General features: G+C 53.7%; 1 protein-coding gene across 7 annotated transcripts in view; it reads left to right on the forward strand.

Annotated features, from left to right (window-relative positions):
• The window catches only part of CMKLR1 (chemerin chemokine-like receptor 1), a 44,872-nt gene that overhangs the window by 15,808 nt on the left and 7,919 nt on the right, over positions 1-21,145 (forward strand). The window contains exon 1 of one of the 7 annotated variants that reach the window (XM_061385167.1): positions 13,597-14,007. The exons of the other annotated variants lie outside the window; for them this stretch is intronic. The gene's annotated coding sequence lies outside the window, so the exon portion shown is untranslated. Of the gene's footprint in view, positions 1-13,596; positions 14,008-21,145 lie in introns of those variants that run through there. 7 annotated transcript variants of the gene reach the window in all.

The following is a 21,145-nucleotide window of genomic DNA, read 5'->3' on the forward strand; positions in this document are numbered from 1 at the left end:
GGCTCTGAGCTCGGGGTCAACACTGGAAATCTGGCTGGTCCATCATGACCCTGTTGTCTGTAGCCTGATTCCTCCAGCCTAAGTGCCTTCTTCTCTGAGAAACTGCAGGGTCTGGCTCGACCCTTCAGTGTTGTTGAGGGACCCTCAGGGCTAAATCCGTCTCCCTCACTCTGGAGACTGTTTCATACACCGCAGAATTCTTTTCTGATTCCAGTCTACATGGCTCTGAATCTTTTTTTTTTTTTAAAATAGATTAAAGCACAGAACAGCCAGTGAAAAGTGAGGGCTTAAAACTTGCTTGCTCATCATAAAAGGATTTCAGAACCCCAGACACTACGAAGAATAAGTGAGGAATGACATATGCACACACACACAATGATTTCTTATAATTATTAAATCTTGGGGCTTCCCTGGTGGCTCAGAGGTTAAAGCATCTGCATAGAATGCAGGATACCTGGGTTCGATCCCTGGGTTGGGAAGATCCCCTGGAGAAGGAAATGGCAACCCACTCCAGTACTCTTGCCTGGAGAATCCCATGGAGGGAGGAGCCTGGTAGGCTACAGTCCATGGGGTTGAGAAGAGTCGGACATGACTGAGCGACTTCAGGACAGGACAGGAGGAACACATACATGATGGTGAACTCTAATGTTAAAAAACTGGAAACAAGCCAAGTGCTCATCCTTAGGAGACTGGTTAAGTAAATGATGGCAAATCCAATAATGAAATACTATGCAGCCATGAAAAAGGGTGGGTACTTTTTACATACTGATAGAAAATCATCTCCAAGGTACATTGCTGGGTAAAAAGGACGAGATGACAAGTAGTGTGTAACAGACCAACTTTAGTGCAAAACAGGGAAGCACTCAGGATATATGTTTGTTTTTGTTTAAAGATACTCTGAATGGGCTCAGATGGTAAAGAATCTGCCTGCAATGCAGGAGAACAAGGTTCAATCCCTGGGTCGGGAAGATCCACTGGGAAGGGAATGGCAACCCATTTCAATATTCTTGCCTGGAGAATCCCATGGACAGAGAAGCCTGGCAGGCTATAGTCTATGGGGTCTCAAAGAGTTGGACACGACTGAGCAATTAACATGCACACACACACACTCTGAAAGGAAACATAAGACACTAATAATAGGATTTGGGTGCTGTGGGGACTGGGTGGATGGTGGTAGGTAAGGAATGAGGATTTGCATTCTTATCTTTTTATAATTTTAGATACTTTTGAATGTCATCAATTAGATGGAGTCACATTGCCTAGTCAAAAATTTCTATTAGAAAAGCCAAATTAGAATTGTGCAGGGATGCCCATTAGGCTAATAGCAAGTGCTGTTATGAAGTAGGATTATAAACACTAATGTCTGTGGATTTCTTGTAATATTGTACATTAGCTCCTCTACCTGACTCCAGCTTCCTCGATGTCGCAAGGAGAAGGTTCGTTGTGGTCCACTTGAATGTAGCCCTAGAGGGTCCTGTTCGAGGCTTATGTAGGATCCACTCCTCTTTCTAGCATCACAGCATCCTAGTGGCTAAGACATGCTCCTGGTGCTCCCTGGTGGCCTTGGGTGGTCCCGCCAATGTCTCACAGCGCACTGGCCATCTCATTCCAAGAGACTCCTTGAATGCCTGACCCCTCGATGAAGTGTTGGCAGAAGGGAAATGTGTCCTCATGGGCTGATAGCCAATGGACACAGAGTTCCTCTGCAGAAAGTAATGACTGAAAAGCTGTGCTCTTAGGGGTTGCGGGTGTCCTTGCCAGAATCCTCTTTCTACAGATCAGGGTAACAGACAGGCAAGCCCGGGGCAGTGCATGCCATGACGTCCCAGGCCTATTCCCGACTGGTGAAGAGCATGGTTGGGTTTAGTCTTTGTCATAGAAAATAATGTCCTGCTGGGCTTCCCTGGTGGTTCAGATGGTAAAGAATCTGCCTGCAGTGAGGGAGCCTGGGGTTCGATCCCTGGGTCAGGAAGATCCCCTGGAGAAGGGAATGGCAACCCACTCCAGTATTCTTGCCTGGAGAATCCCATGTACAGAGGAACCTGGTGGGCTACAGTCCATGGGGTTGCAAAGAGTCGGACACGACTGAGCAACTCACACTGCCGTGCTAAGAGTATCAAAACATCAGAGAAATGGCATCAGGGAGAATGCCTCGAGGGCCCCATAGTTCAGGCCCTTTCCCAGACATTCTAGAAATTTCTTCACATGAGGCAGGCAGTGCATAACCCTGGGTGTCTAGACGAAAGCAAATAGTCACTGCTTTCTTGGCACGTCTGGGGAAAGCAGCTCCTGCTAACGGCCTTTGGGGACAGAGCTGCCAGCCTACAGGAAGGGCCGCTGCATTCAGGCAGCTGGTTTGGAAGCTTCAGGCAGCCAGAACCTCAAGGCTGCATCCACCATCAGCTCGTCACCAAGGATGCTGACCTGTATGCATCCTGCCGCGTCCCCTGGACAAAGTTCCTTCTGCTCCTGGTCCCCGAAGGTTTCACTTTCCCCCAGCATGGGTTTGTTTTAAGCCAAGGGGCACGTGACTCCTGTAACAGATTTTGCTTTTCCAGGCTAGGAATCTGGTGCGCCTGCTGTGTGGCCCACCCAGACTAAGTATTTAGGACATTACTTATCGTCTGCATTTTTCTCCTCAGCCCTGGCTCCGTTCTCTGTCTCCACCCACATTTCCCTTCCTCCTTTCCCTCTCACTCTTAATTCACGTTCCCTTGGATACGTGAGCCTCTGTGGAGCTTCACCTCTGACCCCCAGCCCTTCTGGATCAAGTACATAAGCCGGGACACAAGCAAACACATAATTGGAAAAAAAAAAAAAAAGCCTGCAAGTCCAAACAGCCTGTGGAGCACCCCCCCTCTCTGGCCCCGGGGGAAACAGCCATTCCTGTCAGTCGGGGTCAGCAGGTAAGGGGTTAAGAACGGTCCAGAGGAAGTGCTGGTCAAGGTTACAGTGAGGAAGTGGCCACGGCCAGGGAAAGGAGGTGGCGGCTTATCCTGTGTGACTCTAGGGGGCTGAACCAGGCTTGAGGGGAATGTGGTAGGTTGCTGGAGTTCAGTTTAGTAAAAAAAAAAGGAAGAACTTTCTAATGACTTGGTGGGTTTTTCTAGAAGTTCTACTGTGGAGGTTTGGGAGGAGAGAGAGAGGAGACCTTCTCTGGAAAGTAGCAGAACCCAGGGAGAGATTTTTTTTTTTTCTGTTGATTTGGTTCTGAGCGATGAACTCAAGGGCCAAGTGACTCCCGAGGGGAGGTCTTAAGTTGGAGGGTCCCCCATTTCAAGGTAAAAGCAAGTCTCAGAAACCAACTGACTTACCAAGAGGGTTCCGCTTCCCGCTGCCTGTGTGATGATGTTTGGCATTTTTCTAAGCTCCAGCAGGCACCAGTTTTCGCCCACGCTTCTCTCTATAGCATCCCCACACCTAGCATGGTGCCTGGCAAAGATCTGTGAAATTTAATCGAACGAAAACCTAAAACAAAGTTTGTTTTCTTTTCTTTTCTTTTTTTAATGATGGCAGAGCCAGAATACAAATGCAACGTTATCTGGCTCCAGAAGTAGTCACTTTCTTTAAACATTACAGACACGGGGTTTGTTTGTTGGAGCCAGGATTTTTATATAGGTTGGGCCACCTACTCGTCCTGATTTGCCTGGAATGTTCTGGTTTTAGCACCACAAGTCCCATTTCTCAGGACACCCTCAAACTGGGATGACTGGTCAACCTGTACACCCTGTATGTGTGATCCCATGAAAACTTTGCATTGGCCCACTCCACAGATGAACAAACTGAGTCATGACCCAAGATCTCAGGGGCCCAGTTGGCCCTGGTACACTTTGCTGCAGCTGTGTAAGGCTTAAGCTCTCCTTGGCTCCAGGATGCTCTCCTTTGTCTGTAACGTGGGGGTGGCACCCCTTGATGCTCTAGCCTCTCCAGCAATGGCTTATAGGATTCTGGAATTTCCTCTGGACTTCAGCTGTCTGTCTTTTCCTGTTGAGGGTGGGAAGCAATATTCCCAGGGACACCCTTTCTGGGTTAGGGTTGAGTTTCTCCTTGGGAAGAGGTGACGGCACAGCGATGGGGTCAGGGTTGGGGGCAGCCTGTCCTTCCTCCTCCCCTTCCCTCCCCACCCCCTCCTCGAGCCTGGGAACAGGGTGGGACCGTGTATGTTAACTACTTCACCAAGACCAGCCCTTCCGTCAGCTGGCTGGGCTGGAGCCAGGCTATTCCAAGGGGCCAGAGCCTGCCTGAGTGCCCTGGGGGCCCTGCATCGGGTGCTGGCAGCCTGGGCGGCTCGGGGCTCCAGGATCTCTCAGTGGTCCTCCCTGCTGGACAGGCTTCTGCAGCCCCCTACCTGCCCTGGAGCATGGTGGGTGGCAACTGCATTTGACTAGACGTGGCTGTGAAGGGTGCCTGAGGGCTCTTTCAGGCGGGGTTGTGGATATGTGAGACACTGCTGCCCTGCCTGCCCTGTGCATGGGGCAGGGGGAGTCAGTAGGTGCACGAACAAAGAGCCTTGCACACAGCGGAGCCCCCAGCCACCAAGGGCGGTCACAGAGTCACAGTGATTGAAGATGTGGGCATCAGAACAGCCCAGGATCAGATCTCACCTCTGCCTCTTCCTAAGTGTGAGATCTTGGGCATTCCTTTCTGTGCCTCAGTTTCCACATCTGCCAAACGGGAACAAAAATGCCCACCTTGAAGATTTGCTCTGAGTGGAGATACTGGGTATGCAGTTGGTGCCTGACAAGTAAGGGTTAATGTTATCACCACCCCCTACCCCAGCCTCAGGGTGGTTTTGGCTCCTCCCACCCCAGGACAGCACCCAAGGATGTCAGAAAGACCCAAGAGAGGAATGGATGCAGGATACTTGTCACAGCCTTGCAGGCCTGGCAGCCCACGCAGGGGGCTTGGAAGCGCTGTGATAAGGACAGGGGAACATCTTAAACAGCTGTGTGGGTTGCAGCTGGAGTGCCCTGGAGCACGGGCTCTGCAGGCCCACAGATCCAAGTTCAAGTCCTGCCTCCACCTGGGCTGCCTGGTGACCCTGATCTGGTTCCTTTCAGAGCCTGAGTTTCAGCACCTGCTGAGTGAGGATGATAAGCATTCCCACCTGGGTGGGGATGAGGATAGGGAGATAAGGAAGGCGAGTGTCCAGCCAGGCGCGCCGGGTGCGTGTCAGCACCATCATTCCCTGTCTTCTCACCTCTTTGCCGGCTGCTCTGCCTGCCTTTGTGTAGAGGGGGTACTGAGGCTGGGAGGAGTGAGAGGAAAGGAGAAGGGCACCCCCAGCAGAGGGACTCACAAGAGCAAAGGCCTGGAGGCCATGAACACCACGCTTGGGGCACTGGGCTCCTGGGGCACAGAGAGAAGTTGTCTTGGAAGGATGTGGGTGCTGAGTTCGGCCCCTCTCAGCTTCCCATGAACCCTGCAGCCCTGTCCTGGGTGGGTGCGTGCAGGTCACTGACCTCCCTCTGGCTGCCCAAAGGGAACAGAGTCCAGTGCTCACACCCAGGGACCCTCCCTTCCTCTCTCCGCCGCTTATCTCCACCTGGCCTCCCGATCTGGGCTGCCTTTTCCCCTTGACCTCCCCTGCCCGGAGCCCGGGAACCTCAGGATCACACACACACGTGCCTCCCGTGTACACGCTTGTGGCCTTGTTTTCATCAGGAGTGAGATAACAAGAGCCAGGATCTATGTAAGCACTCTCCATAAGTCTAGTTATTTAATCCCAGAATACTGCAGTGCAAGAGAAGTCACTTCATTTTCTCCCACTTTGCAGATGGGGAAACCAAGGCACAAGGCAAGTAAATGATTCTCCCCTGGTCCCCAGCTAAGATTAAATCCAGGCAACATGACTCCTGAGCTGGGCACTCAGCCCCTCCACCATTCGGCCTCCGTGACAGCTTGAGTTTGATGGGCTGGTTGTTTGGCCTGACCAGACAGGGAAAATGCTTGCCTAAAATCATACAGCAAGACAGGGACAGGATGGGAGGTTGTGTCAGTTTGAGCTCTAAGCTGTGCACTCAGTGTATTCCTCAGGTTTGCTGGAGTGGAAGATGGGGAGGGGGGTCAAGTTGTATCCTTGGGAGGTCCCATTAACCTGTCATTTAGCATAAACCATTCTCTCCCTGCCTCTCTCCACACCCACAACCCAGCCCTGAACCAACCTGAGCCAGTGAATGACAGGTAGGTGGTGGGGGGTGGGTGGGAGGGGAGGGGTGTCAGCCCCCAGGCCATTATTACTTTTACTGTAGTTAATTGTGGGGGAGTTAAAAATAGAACTCCAGTGATGGACTTCAAGGCCCAGCAGCAGGGTTTACTAGACACCGGTTTTGGGTGGAGGATGCCTTTCTGAATCCAAAAATCAGACCCCAGAGTCTGCTCTTTCGTCTACACCCATGTTCCTGGACTTACTGCCTCCCACTGGCATCCCAGCATGAACATACCTTGTATGCTCTGATTGCTCCTTGGCATTGCCCAAGGATGGGGAATCAGTGTTGTCATGGTGACCAGATTCATCCATGGCATTAGGGATTCTGGGGGCAGGGGTTGAGTCTCAGCCCCTGCGACTGGCCAGTGTGACCTGGCTTTTCCTGTGAAGACTCATCTCAGTGTATCCTGTCCCCACTTCTCTGCTATTCCAAGATTTTTCTTGGAGCATTGGCGGTTGCCATGGAAACAGCTTTTGAGGCAAATGTGCCCATGTGAGCTGAGGAAGAATTCCTCAAGAAAATGGGGAGATTGCCATACTCCCCGACTCTGTGAGGGGGGCCCTTGATTTCTGGAGTCTCCAAAGACTGCTGCTTCTGGGTAGACCTGGAGCTGGAGGATTTTCAGTCAGCTCATCAGGCCCTTTGCTAGCCTCTTGCCTCCAGTCTCTCCTCTTCCAAGGCAGTCCCCATATCAGTCACGTGGGTTAGAGCTGGGGTCGTTTTAGAAAAATGGACACCTTTCTGCTTAAAATCCACCCATACCCCCTATTACCCACGGGATAAATTTGGTGACTTGCAGGAGGTCTTATAATCTGACCCCTCTTCTTTTCTCAGCCATATCTCCTGCCCTCCCTGCAAAATCCCTGCCCCCCCCCCGCCCCCACTCTCTAATCTCACATTACCCAGCTGTACCTTTGCAGTTTCCTCTGCAAAGGTGCCTTGTCTCCCCACCACTCCATTAAGAAAAGGCTCATACCCTCCAAGTCTCAACTAAAATGTTACCTCCTCCAAGAAGCCTCCCCTGCTTTCTCTGGTCACCTTCCCTTTGCTTTGTACAGAGCCAGGGCCACAGACTCAGCCAGCAACAGGGTCAGGCAGGAGGCATGATTGACTAACTTCGGAACATTCTCCGCTTCTACAAAGAATCCACGCTGTCCCATGAAAGCTGAAAGTGAGAATGACTTGGTTCATCTTTCTCCCACCAGATTGCTCTTGTTTCGACAATAGAGCCTGGGCAGGCTCTGTGGTGAACTGCAGCTGATTCATTGCCCCAGAGTCAAGGAAACTATAGGGAAGTTGCCAAGAACCCCATCCGGTCTGTGATGTAGGCCCAGGAGGGCTAGTTAGCTGCAAGGCTGGATTTTAGGTGATATCTCAGAGCACTCACTGTGCCGTGTTCCTGCACCCACCTCCCCTACTGTGGAGCATAGACTCCCACAGCCTCCAATAAGGTGTGTGGCTCTTAGAAGGTATATTCACAAGCTGCCTTTTGAATGGATGCTTGAATGAATGGAGCCATGCTCTTTTCTGAACCTGTGAAACCTGCTTCTGCCTCAGGGCCTTTGCACTGGCCCTTCCCACTGTCTGAAGAGCTCTCCCATCAGACAGTGATATATCTTCCTCTCCCTGTTTTCAAGTCTGCTCAAAGGTAATCTCTATCAGAGCCCTTCTCTGAACACTCTGCCTGAAGTAGCATCCGCCCTCATCTCTATGCCCCACTCCTCTTTATATTTTAGTTCACAGCGTATGTCACCACCTGTTATATTCATTTCATTTTCCCAGCATTTACATAGTGCTTCCAACAAACCAGACAAGCTTCTGAACATGCCCAGCGTAAACTCATTTAATCCCTAGAGCAACCCTGGGAGGGAAGAGCTATCACCCCCATTTTTCAGATGAGGAAACCGAGGCACAGAGAGGTGTGGTGACTTGCCCACAGTCGCACAGCTGGTGAGTGTCAGGGCAGGGATTCAAACCCAGGCAGTCTGACTCCAGACTTCTTGTCTCCTTTCTTACGATCCACACCTTCGAGAATGCCAGCCCCTCCAGGGAAGCAGCGTGTCTGTTTTGTTCCCTGATGTAGCCCCTGGGCCTGGGACACAATAGGCATTTAATAAATAATTCTTGAAAGGATGGAGGAAGGAAGAAAGGAGGATCAGAGAACTTGAGGGAAGAATCCTTGGCCTTCCAAGCTTTCCGTTAGCCCAACATCAAGGCCATCTTGTCGGAAGTTTCTCAGCCTCCCGGAGGGTTTGAGTCAGCCTGTCTGGAAGGGACCCCGCCCTGCCTTCCCTCCCCCTTCCTCCCTCTCCAATCGGGCTTCTGTTTTCTGACCTCTCCCAGACAAAGGTGCCAAACCGCACTCCTGAAGCCCCTGGGCCCATGCTGCGCACACTTCCTTCTGTGACAGGGCCAGTGGAGGAGAACATTCCAGGCCAGAGGCAGGAAGTCTCCGGAACAAGATGGCCTGGAGCAAATGGGGCCTTTGGGCAGCCAGCAAGGAGCCCGGGAGGGGCCGCTGATGGCCAGATGTGCGGGGGCCTCAGGGCTGTTCAGGGACAAGCAGATGGGATATGGGAGCAGGCCAGGAGAGGGTCCAGGATCGGATGCTGCAGCCTCTCGGCATCTCCAGTTTAACCCAACATTTCCTGACATCCCTAGTGGCTCAGATGGCAAAGAATCTGCCTGCAAGGCAGGAGACCTGGGTTCGATCCCTGGGTTGGGAAGATCCCCTGGAGGAGGGCATGGGAACCCACTCCAGTATTCTTGCCTGGAGAATCCCCATGGGCAGAGGAGCCTGGCAGGCTACAGTCCATGAGGTCGCAAAGAGTCAGATAGGACTGAGTGGCTGAAACTTTCCCTGACCTCTGATCCTGCCTCCAGAGTTCCAGAGAAGGCCACACCCTGCCAAATTCCCCTCGGACTCTAAAATAATGGACCCCACTGAGAGAGTGGGAATGTGTTTTCCAATTTCATCACTGCGAGGTGAATCCTCTTTCCCATAAAATTAATAACTACTAACATGAATAGTGTTGGCAGCCATGATCAGGGCAGGCAGGATGCCAAGCATTTCACCAGCCTGGTTTTATCGAATCCTCACAACTCCCAGAGAAAGAGGCTGTGGATGAGGGCCTGAGACTCAGAGAGGTTACACAGCCTCTAAGTGTTGGAGCTGGAGTCGAAACCTGGTTCTAAGTGATACAGAACACGATTCCAGGGACAACCAGGAGAAGAGAATCCTGAAGTCCAGCCTGGAGATCCTGATTATACCACGCTGAAGCTGAAGCTCCCATACTTTGGCCACCTGATGCGAAGAGTTGACTCGTTAGAAAAGACCCTGATGCGGGGAAGGACTGAGGGCAGGAGGAGAAGGGGGCGACAGAGGACGAGATGGTCGTACGGAATCATTGACTCAATGGACATGAGTTTGAGCAAGCTGCTGGAGATGGTAAACACAGGGAAGCCTGGCATGCTGCAGTCCATGGAGTCGCAAAGAGTCAGACATGACTGAGCGACAGAACAACAATTGCTCACTTTCCAGGTAACTTTGGGAAAGACCATGAAACTTGTTTGAATCTCAGTGTTCTCATCTGTTAAATGGGCATTAGGGGGAATCAAACATCATTTGAGACCCTACGGGGGGCTGGGTGTTTGGCTACGTCCTTCATATGGGTCATTTCCCTTCATCTTCAGTGTCTCTAGGTCCCAGGTTGGAAATGGGAGATTGGAGAATGGGCCACATAGCCCGGGCCAGCTCCTTGTTATCCTTAACTCCCCGGGTCGACAGAGGTGGGACAAAGCTTGTTTTAACTGAGGGACTACACTCAAGCTGAGAAATGCTTTTCAGAGGCTCTGGTGGAGGATGTGGGTATACCGGGAAGGGAAACGGAGCTGAGAGGGGGCGGGCATGGCAGGAGCCATGGTCTCCTCATCCGGCCCTAGGCGGCATCTGGTCTGGGTGGAGAAGCCTGGGAGCGACCGCTGGCTGGCTCCCAGCCTTCCTCGGCTTCCAGACCCCATCCGGGCTCACTTTCGAGCCCCGTGGGTTTCCTGGAAAACACAGCTCTTTCCTTTGGTTCCGAATCTGGATATTCAGCCTGGCTTTCTCTCCTCCACCGAACAGTGAGGCTGCTGGCTCTCACAGACATGTCACCACCTGCTTTCTCTACACAAACATTTGCTGAGCACCTGCTGTGTGCCAGGTACCATTCACATCATCATTTCATTTCACAGTAACCTTAGGAAGGAGGTGGTAATATCAGCCCGGTCTTATTGACGAGGACACTGAGACTCGAAGAGAGGGGGTGTGTCCATGGTCACTGAACGAGGAAGGGCCTTTAAACCTGGTCTGTCTGACTCCCAAGTACGGGCTCTTAGCCACTGTGCAGCTGGGAAGGGGCTGGGGGGATAGTCTGAGACCACATCATCACAATCTGCAAGAACCCCAGACTCAAGGTCTTGATGGTGCAGAAGCTTGTAACTTCACCTTGAACTTCTGGTCCAGAGATCTTAGATCTGCAAGGGGGTCCACAGAGATTGCTTCATCCAGCCCCTTGGATTTTCTGAAAAGGAACTTTTTATTGGGAACCTTGTGATAGCTCAGAGAGGTAAAGCAACTTGTCTGAGGTCACACAGCATGGAGCCAAGCCATGCTGTCTTTTTACTGGCACAAGGCTGGGGACAGACCCTTGGTCCATTCAACCACAGCATATTTTAAAGCTGGAAGAGAGCCTTTGACGCCATCAACTCCAACCTCCTTGTTTTATAGTTGGGGAAACCAAGCCCCCAAAAGGTCAGAGATTTATCTAAAGACATTTGCCAAGTAGATCTTGTAAGGTATAAAAGAGAGAGCCTTGGGGTTCTTAATCTGGGTTCAAATCCTACCTCTTCCTCTTGCTAGCCACGTGGCCTTGAGTAAGACTCTTAACCTCTCTGGCCTCAGCTTCCACAGCTCTAAAATGGCCATAGTAACCACCTCCCTCCCCCTGGGTTTGTGTGAGATGATGCACATAAGGTGCTTCTCAGTGTCCTGGCACATACAATAGCAGTGTTAGCTGTTCAGTCGTGTCCAACTCTTTGTGACCCCATGAAATTTAGCCCACCAGGCTCCTCTGTCCATGGGATTCTCCAGGCAAGAATACCGGGGTGGATTGCCTTTCCCTTCTCCAGAGGATCTTCCTGACCCAGGGATTGAACCCAGGTCTCCTGCATTGTAGGCAGATGCTTTACCATCTGAGCTACAGGGAAGATTCACACATGGTAGGTGCTCAATAAAATATTGATACTTTGGTGACTATTATGAATAATATTTAACCCTGGCGTTTGAGGGTCCAAGACTCTTTACCAGCACATCCAGCTGGGTCTCTGGGGTGACTTCCAAGGGCCTGGTGAGGCTTTTGAAGCAGCAGAAAGGGAGGGGCAGCAAAGAAGGACTGTGGGGGCAGATGAGGCCGATGCCCGGCTGCCTTGCCTTCTCCCCCATAGTAGGTGGGGGCGCTGTTGATGGGGACTGGGCCCTCGCCTGCCTCCTTCCACGTGTCTCAAGGTACTCGGAGAAGAAGTCTTGCTCTGGAGCTGTGTTAGATGCAGGACCAAAGATGGCCTGTGCTGGCCTGGATCTAGCAGGGGCAGGGGCAGGAAACTCCCAGAGCGCCCAGGGCCGCTCAGTGTCTGGGCTCCAAGCCCACGCTGTGAGCAGGACACTGAGGGTATGGCCGTGGCCAGCTCCTGGCTCGGGGAGAAGGCGACCACCGCTGTCAGCCTCCTCCAACCACATCCTGCTTGGTTCACACAAACACCCCTGTGCCTGCTGCCTTCCAGATACGCACGCTGTGTGCACAGCTCAGGGATTATTTACATGAATGGACTCAAGGCTTCAGGGGATTAAGCGAATGGGGTGCCGCGCCTCCCAGTCCAGGGGGTTCCAAACACGGGAGAAAGCTTGTGTATAGGCCACCTCCAGGGGCTGGGACAGTGTTTCCAGGGGAGAGACTCAGGCTATTTCCCCAACAGCTTTGGACGGAAGCTGAGTGTCCAGGAGAACACATTGAGTTTGTGCACAGGACCCATGGTCGGGGCCGGAGTGGCTTTCTGGCCTGGAAGGAGAGACATACATCCATGCGCTCCTGCTGGGGGTCTTGCGTGACTGAAATAGCTGTTAGGTCTGCAGAAAAAAATAGCATTGCCCAGGTGGCACTAGTGGTAAAGAATCCGCTTGCCAATGCAGGAGACCCAGGAGATGCAGGAGACCCAGGAGATGCAGGCTGATCCCTCGGTGGGGAAGACCCCCTGGAGGAAGGAAATGGAAACCCACTTCAGTATTCTTGCCTGGGAAGTCTCACGGACAGAGGAGAGAGGCGGACTACGTACAGTCCATGGGTGGCAAAGAGTTTGACATGACTTAGCGACTAAGCAACAAGGATAAAGAACAAAGCCGGAGCCGCCGAGGGCTTTCAAGTCGGGGAGAGCTGTGATGCGGCTTGCATTTTGACAGGATCGCTCCAGCTGAGAGGCAGAAAATGAAACCAGAGTGGAAGCGGCATGCTGGTTGGGGGGTCTCTAGCAGTCGGCCAGGTGGGCAGAAACGATGGTCGGATTTGTGAGCTGTTTAGGAAAACAGACATGGGAATGTCTTGAGGGGGCGTGTTGAGAGTCTGGACTCTGGGTCAGAGTCTCAGAGGGAAATGGATGACCCACTCGAACGGGGTCTTTTTTAATGGGGACTTAAAAAAAATGATTTGTTTGACTGCGTCAGGTCTTAATTGTATCATACAACATCTTTGTTGTGGCACAAGGGCCCTCTAGTTGTGGCCCACGGACCCTCCTGTTGTGGCCCATGGGCTCAGTAGTTGTGACGAGCGAGCTCAGTCTCTCCTGGCCATGTGGATCTTAATTCCCTGACCAGGGATCAAACCCGTGTCCCCTGTATTGCAAGGCAGATTCTTCACTGCTGGACCACAAGGGAAGTCCCTCACACGGGGTCTTGATGAGCGTTTTGCTGTCCACCCTTTCTAAGTCCTTCCTAGCCTAAATGTTCATCAGAAGCATAAAGGATGGGCAGGACTTCGGGTCTGAGAATACAAGGAGACCCTCCTGCCCTTTTAGCCAGGAGGTCGGGGAGGGACTGGTTCCTGGGACCCAGGCTGTGCAGTCAGGACTGACTCATGGAGACCCTGCAGGGAGGCCGCTGGGACCATAGACACCTGACTTGCCCTCTTCCTGTCCTGTAGCCCCAGCTGGGCCTTCAAGGATGAACCCAGCTAGAGGTCAGAGGGCAAGGAGTCTAGTGACGGTGTTTCTACAGCTCAGCCTGGGGGCACAGAGCAGGGGGCAGTGATCAGGGGGACAGAGCACACTGCGGGGAAGGGATGGGTCATTCTAACAAGGGGGATGCCGTGTGGTGCAGCAGACATTTGGGGGGTCTCCCGCTTCTGTGCTCTCATCAGCCATTGGAGGTTTCCTGGGGCCTCTGGCCTCTGGGCAAGTGGACCGCTCATGTCCAAGGGCATAAGCTTTTGCCTACCGCTGCAGAGCGTGCCCATCTAAACACAGCCCCATCCAAACCCAAAGAAAACGGGGCCTCCTGTTAGCGGGCCAGCTCCTTCCATCTCGCTGCAGTGACTCAGCCAGAGCTCCCGCGTGTGGGCGTGGGACCGGGGAGGAAATTTTCCCCCGACACAGGGCTAATTCTGTCCGGGTGCTGGCAGCCAGTCCTGCGGCTGGAACGGCCGCGGCCGCTATGTGGTTTCGCGGTTCCTGCGTCTCTCAGACCTGCGGATCCAGGGATGGGAACCCCGAGGTATCTCCAAGAGCCGTCTGTGGGGGCTGGGAGACCCCCTCGCTCTGCCCTGGAGGATGAGGCCGGTCAGGGGACTGTGGCAGCAGGCCAAGATAACAGGACCAAAGTCTGCGGGCCCGGCCTGGGTGGTGGTGAGTGGATACTGCCAAGGAGAGACATTTGTGATGGAGAGTCATGCCTGCAAGGTCCCATTATGGTTCAAACCTGCTCGCTGAGGCTGTGGTCTTGGCAAGTAGAAAGAGCCAAGGTTGGGGGGTCAGAGAGTCCTTGGTTCAAACCCTGGGATGACGCTGCAAGGCTGTGTGAGCCTGTAAGAGTCACTTCAGCTCTCTATGCCTTCATTTGCAAATCTATGCCGTAAGGGGGGACGGGCTTGGAGCAGCGAAGATGTTCCAGGCGCCAGGCAAACTTCTAGGCTCTGGGATACATCACACACAAGACAGGCTGAGGCCCTCTTCTTTGAGGCTTAGGGAGGTTCAGTTCCTCTCCCGGACCCCCGTTTTCCCAGCTACAAAACAGGATGCCTCTGGGGGCCCTCTCAGCTCCTAAGAGCCTTTGGGAGGCTGAGAAGGCTGGAGGAGAGGCTTCCAGGGCCGCCCAGCCCAGACTGTAGGGGTGGGCCATGGGGGAGGTGGGAGAGGGGACAGGAGCCCGGCCAAATGCTGAGGGAAGGGTTTCCAGTTTCCCCGCTGGGCTCCCACGCCCACGGACCCTAATCAAACCCCTGCATTCGGCCTGGGTCCGGGGGCCGCCGGAGGAAGCTTAGACCGGGCTGGAGAGGCAACAGTGGAGGCAGCAGGCTGGGAGAGGGGCAGCCATCGGTTTAGGTGTTCTTGGCACACAGGTGAGTGATGCTCACAGGTGAGGGGTGGCTGGGCCTCTGGGGGGGACAGGTGGAGGGAAGATGAGGGGAGAGGGAGGGGACAGGGAGACAGAGAGAAGGCAGGGAGACTGCACTGAGAAGCAAGAGCAGGGAGAGGGAGACACAGAGACAGGGCAGACAGAGTCGGAAAAGCACAAGGCGAGACAGAAGGAGCCAGGCCAGGACAGGGTGACTGAGGAACCAGCAGGGAGAGAACCAGACTCGGACAGAAAGGGAGCGAGCCCTCTGCAGACTCTAGCAGGGGATGGAGACGAAGCAGAAGGCCACACCTGCTGCCCAAATGCCTCTCAGCCCTGGTGTCCCCTGAGCCCAGGGCACACAGACCAGTGGGTGGCAGCTGGAGGAGCTGGGGGGATTCCTAAGGACCAGGGTTCAACTCCCTGCCCTGCCACTAACCAGGTGTGTGACTGCAGGCAAGTCCCCCTTCGCCCACTGGTGCCTGGCCTAGGGCGTCCCCTCGGTAAATCTGGAGAGGTGACAGTGGCCGTGCAGGCTTCAGGGGCGGGGGCGGGGGTTCCGGGTGAGAAGAGCCGTGCTCGCAGCACCCTGGCCTCCCCTCCAGGGCCAGGGGGCAGGAGACTCCACAGGTCCCTGAAGGATGGATGCATGCACGAGCCCCGCCTCTGAAGGGCTTTTCCTGGGCACGTGGGATGTGACCCCTGGGCTGTGATGCGCTTCCATTAGGGCCGTTACCTAGAGGCAGAGGGGCTCGGAGGACAACCCTGGGGACCTGGAGTCTCGTCTTGCTCCGTGTGTAGAACGCACACCCCGAATCTGTGGGGGTTTTTGAGATCCCACCAGGGCAACTCCCGGAGGATTCTGGAATGCTCTGGGGAGGCGAAGCAGTGGACAAAGAAAGAGAGTGGGGGTTGGAAGTGGGGGTTGGAGGAAGCAGGCTCGGAGCTTCCTCTCGAGGAATTGGACCTACCTTGCTGAGCTGAGCCAGCTGTGTGACCTTGGGCACCTTACTTAACCTCTCTGGGCCAGTTTCCTCATCTGTAACAGTGCTTAGAACTATGCCTGGAATCTGGTGAGGACTCTACACGTGTTTGTTTAAGAAAAACGAAGCCAGAAACATCTGCCTGAGGTTTTTGCTCTCTGTGGTGGGAGGAACTAGATATGGCCTAACACCCTGCCCCCTCACCCCACCACAGCCACTTCCCCAGTAAGGGTCTGGTCCAGCTGGTGGGGGGAGCAGGACCATACATGCAGGTCTCCTGCCTGCTGCGTCCGGTCCCCGGCAGGAGGAATCGGGCCTCTGCCACCTCACAGCCAGCTTGGACTGGGCTGACGCTATTCCTCTCGTGGGCTGGTCCGGGTTCATCCCTGGCCTGCTGGAGGCGGCTGGCACGGAGGGGCTCTCAAGGCCCCAGGCAGGGCCAAAGCCGCTTGCTGGGCCGCTCCCTGCCCAGTGTGGCTTCATGAGGGATTCAGCCTGGGCGTGGGCTGCTCACTGCCCCAGGCAGGGGTTTGGGGTGTTGTGCTTGTTTGGTCTGTGTTTTCCTGGACCTCAGGAGGGGAGAGAAGTCTGCCATAATGACACCCTTCCACCCCACCCTCATCTGGCCTCCAGAAACCCCCGTGCTTGTCTGATGTTCCTTCATTTCCTTTATCTCCCGTTCCTCCTCGCTGTGCCTTCCCAGGGAGGCACTCTAGTCTGTTCAGAGTGTGTCTTGTTACTCTGCCCTGTGCTTTTGTGTTGCTGTGCGGCCGCTTTCAGATGCGAGTTTTCAGTGTGCTTAGGTGCTATCTGGGTAGGCGGTTTTAAGATGCAGGGCGTACTGTATGTACACTTGCTAATCTGCGGCCTCTAACAGCTGCCTAGCTCTGTGGCTTTCCCGCGTTGCCTCTTCGCACGTCGCCTCTCCCACAGCAGATGGACGTCAGCCGCCTCCAGCTTCCAGCCATCAGCAGATGCCTGTGTGCGCTGCCCAGAGCCCTGGATCCCTGGGTGTCACAGCGCACAAGGCTCTTGCTTCCTGATGGCCTGCACCTGTGGCTCTGTCAGCGCACTGCCCTCAGTGGGCAGGCAGCGCCTGGGACGGTGCCCCTCGCAGGACAGGATGGGGGGATATAAATAGCTTCCTGGAATGTGACCTCCATTGTTTCCTGACCCCGCCCTGAGCCAAGGCCACCTTCCTTGGGCCTCTGCCTGGCGCTGCCCCCTTGACCGACCTCCTCCCTTTCCCAATCTTACTTCTCCAGTCACTTACTGGGGTTTCCTGGAACACTTCCTTAATAATCACGTTTGCAGGAAGGCTGATGTGAGGTTTGCTCCTGGAGAATCCAAGATAAGGCATGCCTGGCCCCCCGCCCCACCCACCAATCCTGCACACGGGCATCCTGAAGCACGATTCTTCCTGCGGCTGGGGGGCACACAGGGGCTTACGGGCACCCGAAGCGTGGCCTGAAGCCTTTGCCAGCCCGCGGGCTCCATCCCAGCTTTCTAGTCCTCTCGGTGGTTCTCATTTGTACCTCCTTGATCATCAGTCTGTCTAACGCCTCCTTTAAGGCTTCCCTCCTGTACATTATCTGTTTAGGTCATTAGCCCATTTTTTTCTGCCGGGGTTGCAGTCTTTCTGGATTTGCAGGAAGATGCTCTGTGTACATTCTAGCTGGCAGTCCCAGTGCAGAGGAAGCGAACTGGAAGAAGAGCAAATAGCAAGGTTAAGTTCTAACAGTAGAGGGCAACTGTGGAGGTGTTGTGGGCTGGAATCGCACCTCCTCCCCCAAATTCCTAAGCTGCTGTCCTAACCCCCAGTACTTTGGGAGCATGACTGTATTTGGAGACAGGGCTTAAAAAATTTTATTTTTTTAAAATATATTTTATATGGGAGTATAGTTACTTTACCGGAGTAGGCAATGGCAACCCACTCCAGTACTCTTGCCTGGAAAATCCCATGGACAGAGGAGCCTGGTAGGCTGCAGTCCATGGGGTCGCCAGGAGTCGGACACGACTGAGCGACTTCACTTTCATGCATTGGAGAAGGAAATGGCAACCCACTCCAGTGTTCTTGCCTGGAGAGTCCCAGGGACGGGGGAGCGTGGTGGGCTGCCGTCTATGGGGTCACACAGTGTCGGACACGACTGAAGCAACTTAGCAGCAGCAGCATAGTTATTTACAACGCTGTGTTAGTTTCTGCTGCACAGAGAAGTGAATCCGCTGGATGTATACATCCATCCCTCCCTCTGAAGCCTCCCTCCCACCGCTCTGGGTCATCACAGAGCACTGAGCTGAGCTGCCCGTGCTATACAGCTTCCCGCAAGCTATTTTACACCCAATAGTGTGTATATGCCTGTTTTGCTCTCCCAGTTCATCCCACTCTCTTCTTCTCCCTCTGTGTCCACATGTCCGGTCTCTATAGGAGACAGGGCTTTTAAAGTGGTGATTAGCGTAAAGTGAGGTCATTGGGGGGATGCTTAACCCAACCTGCCTGATGCCCTTCTATGAAAAGGTGATTAGGACGCCGACACACACAGGGGGAGACCATGAGGACGTCGCAATATCCTGTGGACCCGCTTAGTGCCCACCTTCTTCCTTGACCTGGACACAGAGCTGAATGAGACCAGTCCTCACCCCCAGGTACCTTGCAGTCCAGTCAGGTGTGTCGTTTTGTTCAGTCGCTGAGTCGTGTCCGACTCTTTGCGACCCCATGGACTGCAGCACACCAGGCTTCCCTGTCCTTCACTAGCTCTTGGAGTTAGCTCAAATTCACATCCACTGAGTCACTGAGGCCATCCAAGCATCTCATGCTCTGTCGCCCCCTTCTCCTCTTGCCCTCAATCTTTTCCAGCATCAGGGTCTTTTCCAATGAGTTGGCTCATCGCATCAGGTGACCAAAGTATTGGAGCTTCAGCATCAGTCCTTCCCATGTATATTCAGGGTTGATTTCCTTTAGGATGGACTGGTTGGATCTCCTTGCTGTGCAAGGGACTCTCAAGAGTCTTCTCCAACACCACAGTTCGAAAGCATCAATCCTTCTGCGCTCAGCTTTCTTTATAGCCCACCTCTCACATCCATTCTTGACTACTGGAAAAACCATAGCTTTGACTAGAGACAGAGCTTTGTCCGCAAACTGATATCTCTGCTTTTTCATATGCTGTGTGTAAAAGCCAGTAATAAGCATATAAATGCCATGGGCCCTGGAGTAGGGAGCCAGGCGCCCTGGGAGCCTGAACGGAGGGTGTGTCAGTGTCCTGCACTGCTATAATGGATTACTGCAGACTGGGCGGCTTAAAACGACTGAAATGCACACTCGCTTGTGCTGCCGGAGGCCAGAAGTCTGCAGTCGAGCCGTCTCAAGCTGGGCTTCCTTGGAAGGCTCTGGGGAGGGTCCCTTCTGTGTCCCCCAGTTCTGGGGCTCTGGGTGTCCCTCGGCTCCTGGCTACATTCCTCCAGTCTCTGCCTCCCTCTTCACGTGGCTTCTCTGTTCCCCTGTCAAATCTCCTGTCATCTCCTCTTATGGGGACACTTGTCTTAGGGGTTAGAGGCCAGCTTCTCCCAAGCTGATCTCATCTTGGGATCCTTACATCAATTATATCGGCAAAGATCCTTTTTCCAAATAAGGTCACGTTCACAGGTTCTGGTGGATGTAACTTTTTTTTTTTAAGGGAAGATTTAACCCACTACAAGGGGTGGGGGTTGTCATGGCAGTCTGGAAAAGAATTTCCAGAGACAGAGCATTTCATCAGGGAGTGAGTTTATTAAGAACAAAGAGCAGAGATAACGTGGGTCCTGCGAGCACAGCGGGCTGACCTCCTGACAGATCAGGGAGAGCTGACCGTGAGAACAGCGGGCCGGCTCAAGCGAGAGCTAGCGCTTTCGGTAGGTTAGTAGCCAATTTTAATAGCCTCAGGACAAAGGAAATTCCTGCTGGAAAGCTGGCATTAGGTGATTGCTCAGGGTGCTATAGGGTGAGTACAGGGGTGGGCATTTTTGCCTAATATGGGGTCAGGAAATCTGCTGGTGATAATCAGGGGGGCTTCTGGCAACGGTTACAGAGGGGGCTCAGTCAGTTTCAGAGGTGACCTTGGTTGTGGGCTCCACTTCTGTGGCCTTGGTGTAAGGCCTCATACTGGTGGCCTTGGGATGGGAACTCCACGAGGGTGGGGGGACACCAAGAGAAACCTTCCTGGAGAGAGGCGCCTGGTTTCAGGGCTGAGTCTGAAGTTGTAGAGGAAATTAAAGAGAGTGATGCTGATTTTTGGTAGGTGCCGTGTAGCAAATATGTTGGTCAAAAAGGTTTTAGGGGATTCCCTCATGGTCCAGTGGTTAGGACTCTGCGCTCCTAATACCAAGGGCCCAGGTTTGATCTCCGATTAGGGAACTAAGATCCCGCAAGTTGCGGTGTTGGCCAAAAAAAGGTTTTAGTTGCTTTACTTCAGGACGCTTTGTCTTTTCACAAAACAGAGCTCTCAGACCTCCCAGGACTTTGACCCTGATTTGCCTGGGTCTTTCCCTGTCGTCCTTGCCGAGCCTGGGGCAAGCTGGAGGGCCTTAACTCGTCCTCCCGGTGGTCCTGAGAAGTCGGTAGGGCAGGGTTTCTATCAGCCCCATTTTGCAGATGGCACAACTGAGGCTCAGAGATGGGGAGGCGACTTGCTCGGGTGACACAGGGAGTCTCCCCCCAACCCCGCCGCCTCCTCCCTGGTCCCAAAGGGCACAAGTTGGAGATGACAGGAGGAATCTGGGAGCAGAGCCAGGACAGCTTGTCTGTTCCATGGGCTCCTGGGGAGCCGAGGGCAGAAAGAGGGACAGTCTGGCCAGACTCACCTGCCCGCCTGGACTGTGATAGACAACGTCAGCTTGGCAAACGATTCCCAGCTGTGCCCTAGACCTCAGATCATCCTGAAAACTGGGGACATAGGTTCCTCGAGGAGCCAAGAAAGGTCAGCAAAGAGGAGGTGTCCTGGGAGGGTGGAGCTGGGGTCCCTGGGGCATCAGCATGGGTGCGAACAGACACAGGAAGGAGTGCCCACTTCCTGGAAAACAAGGCGGTGAAGAGCAGGCTGAGTCAGAGCAACCTGGGTGTGAGGGTGCGTGTGTGCGTGCTCAGTCCCTTCAGTCGTGTCCAACTCTTTGTGACCCTGTGGACTGTAGCCCTCCAGGCAGCTCTGTCCATGGGATTCTCCAGGCAAGGATATTGGAGTGGGTTCAGTTCAGTCGCTCAGTCGTGTCTGACTCTTTTTGACCCCATAAATCACAGCACGCCAGGCCTCCCTGTCCATCACCAACTCCCTGAGATCACCCAAACT

This window comes from Bos javanicus, chromosome 17, assembly GCF_032452875.1.
Source record: "Bos javanicus breed banteng chromosome 17, ARS-OSU_banteng_1.0, whole genome shotgun sequence".
In the NCBI taxonomy this organism is placed as follows: domain Eukaryota; kingdom Metazoa; phylum Chordata; class Mammalia; order Artiodactyla; family Bovidae; genus Bos; species Bos javanicus.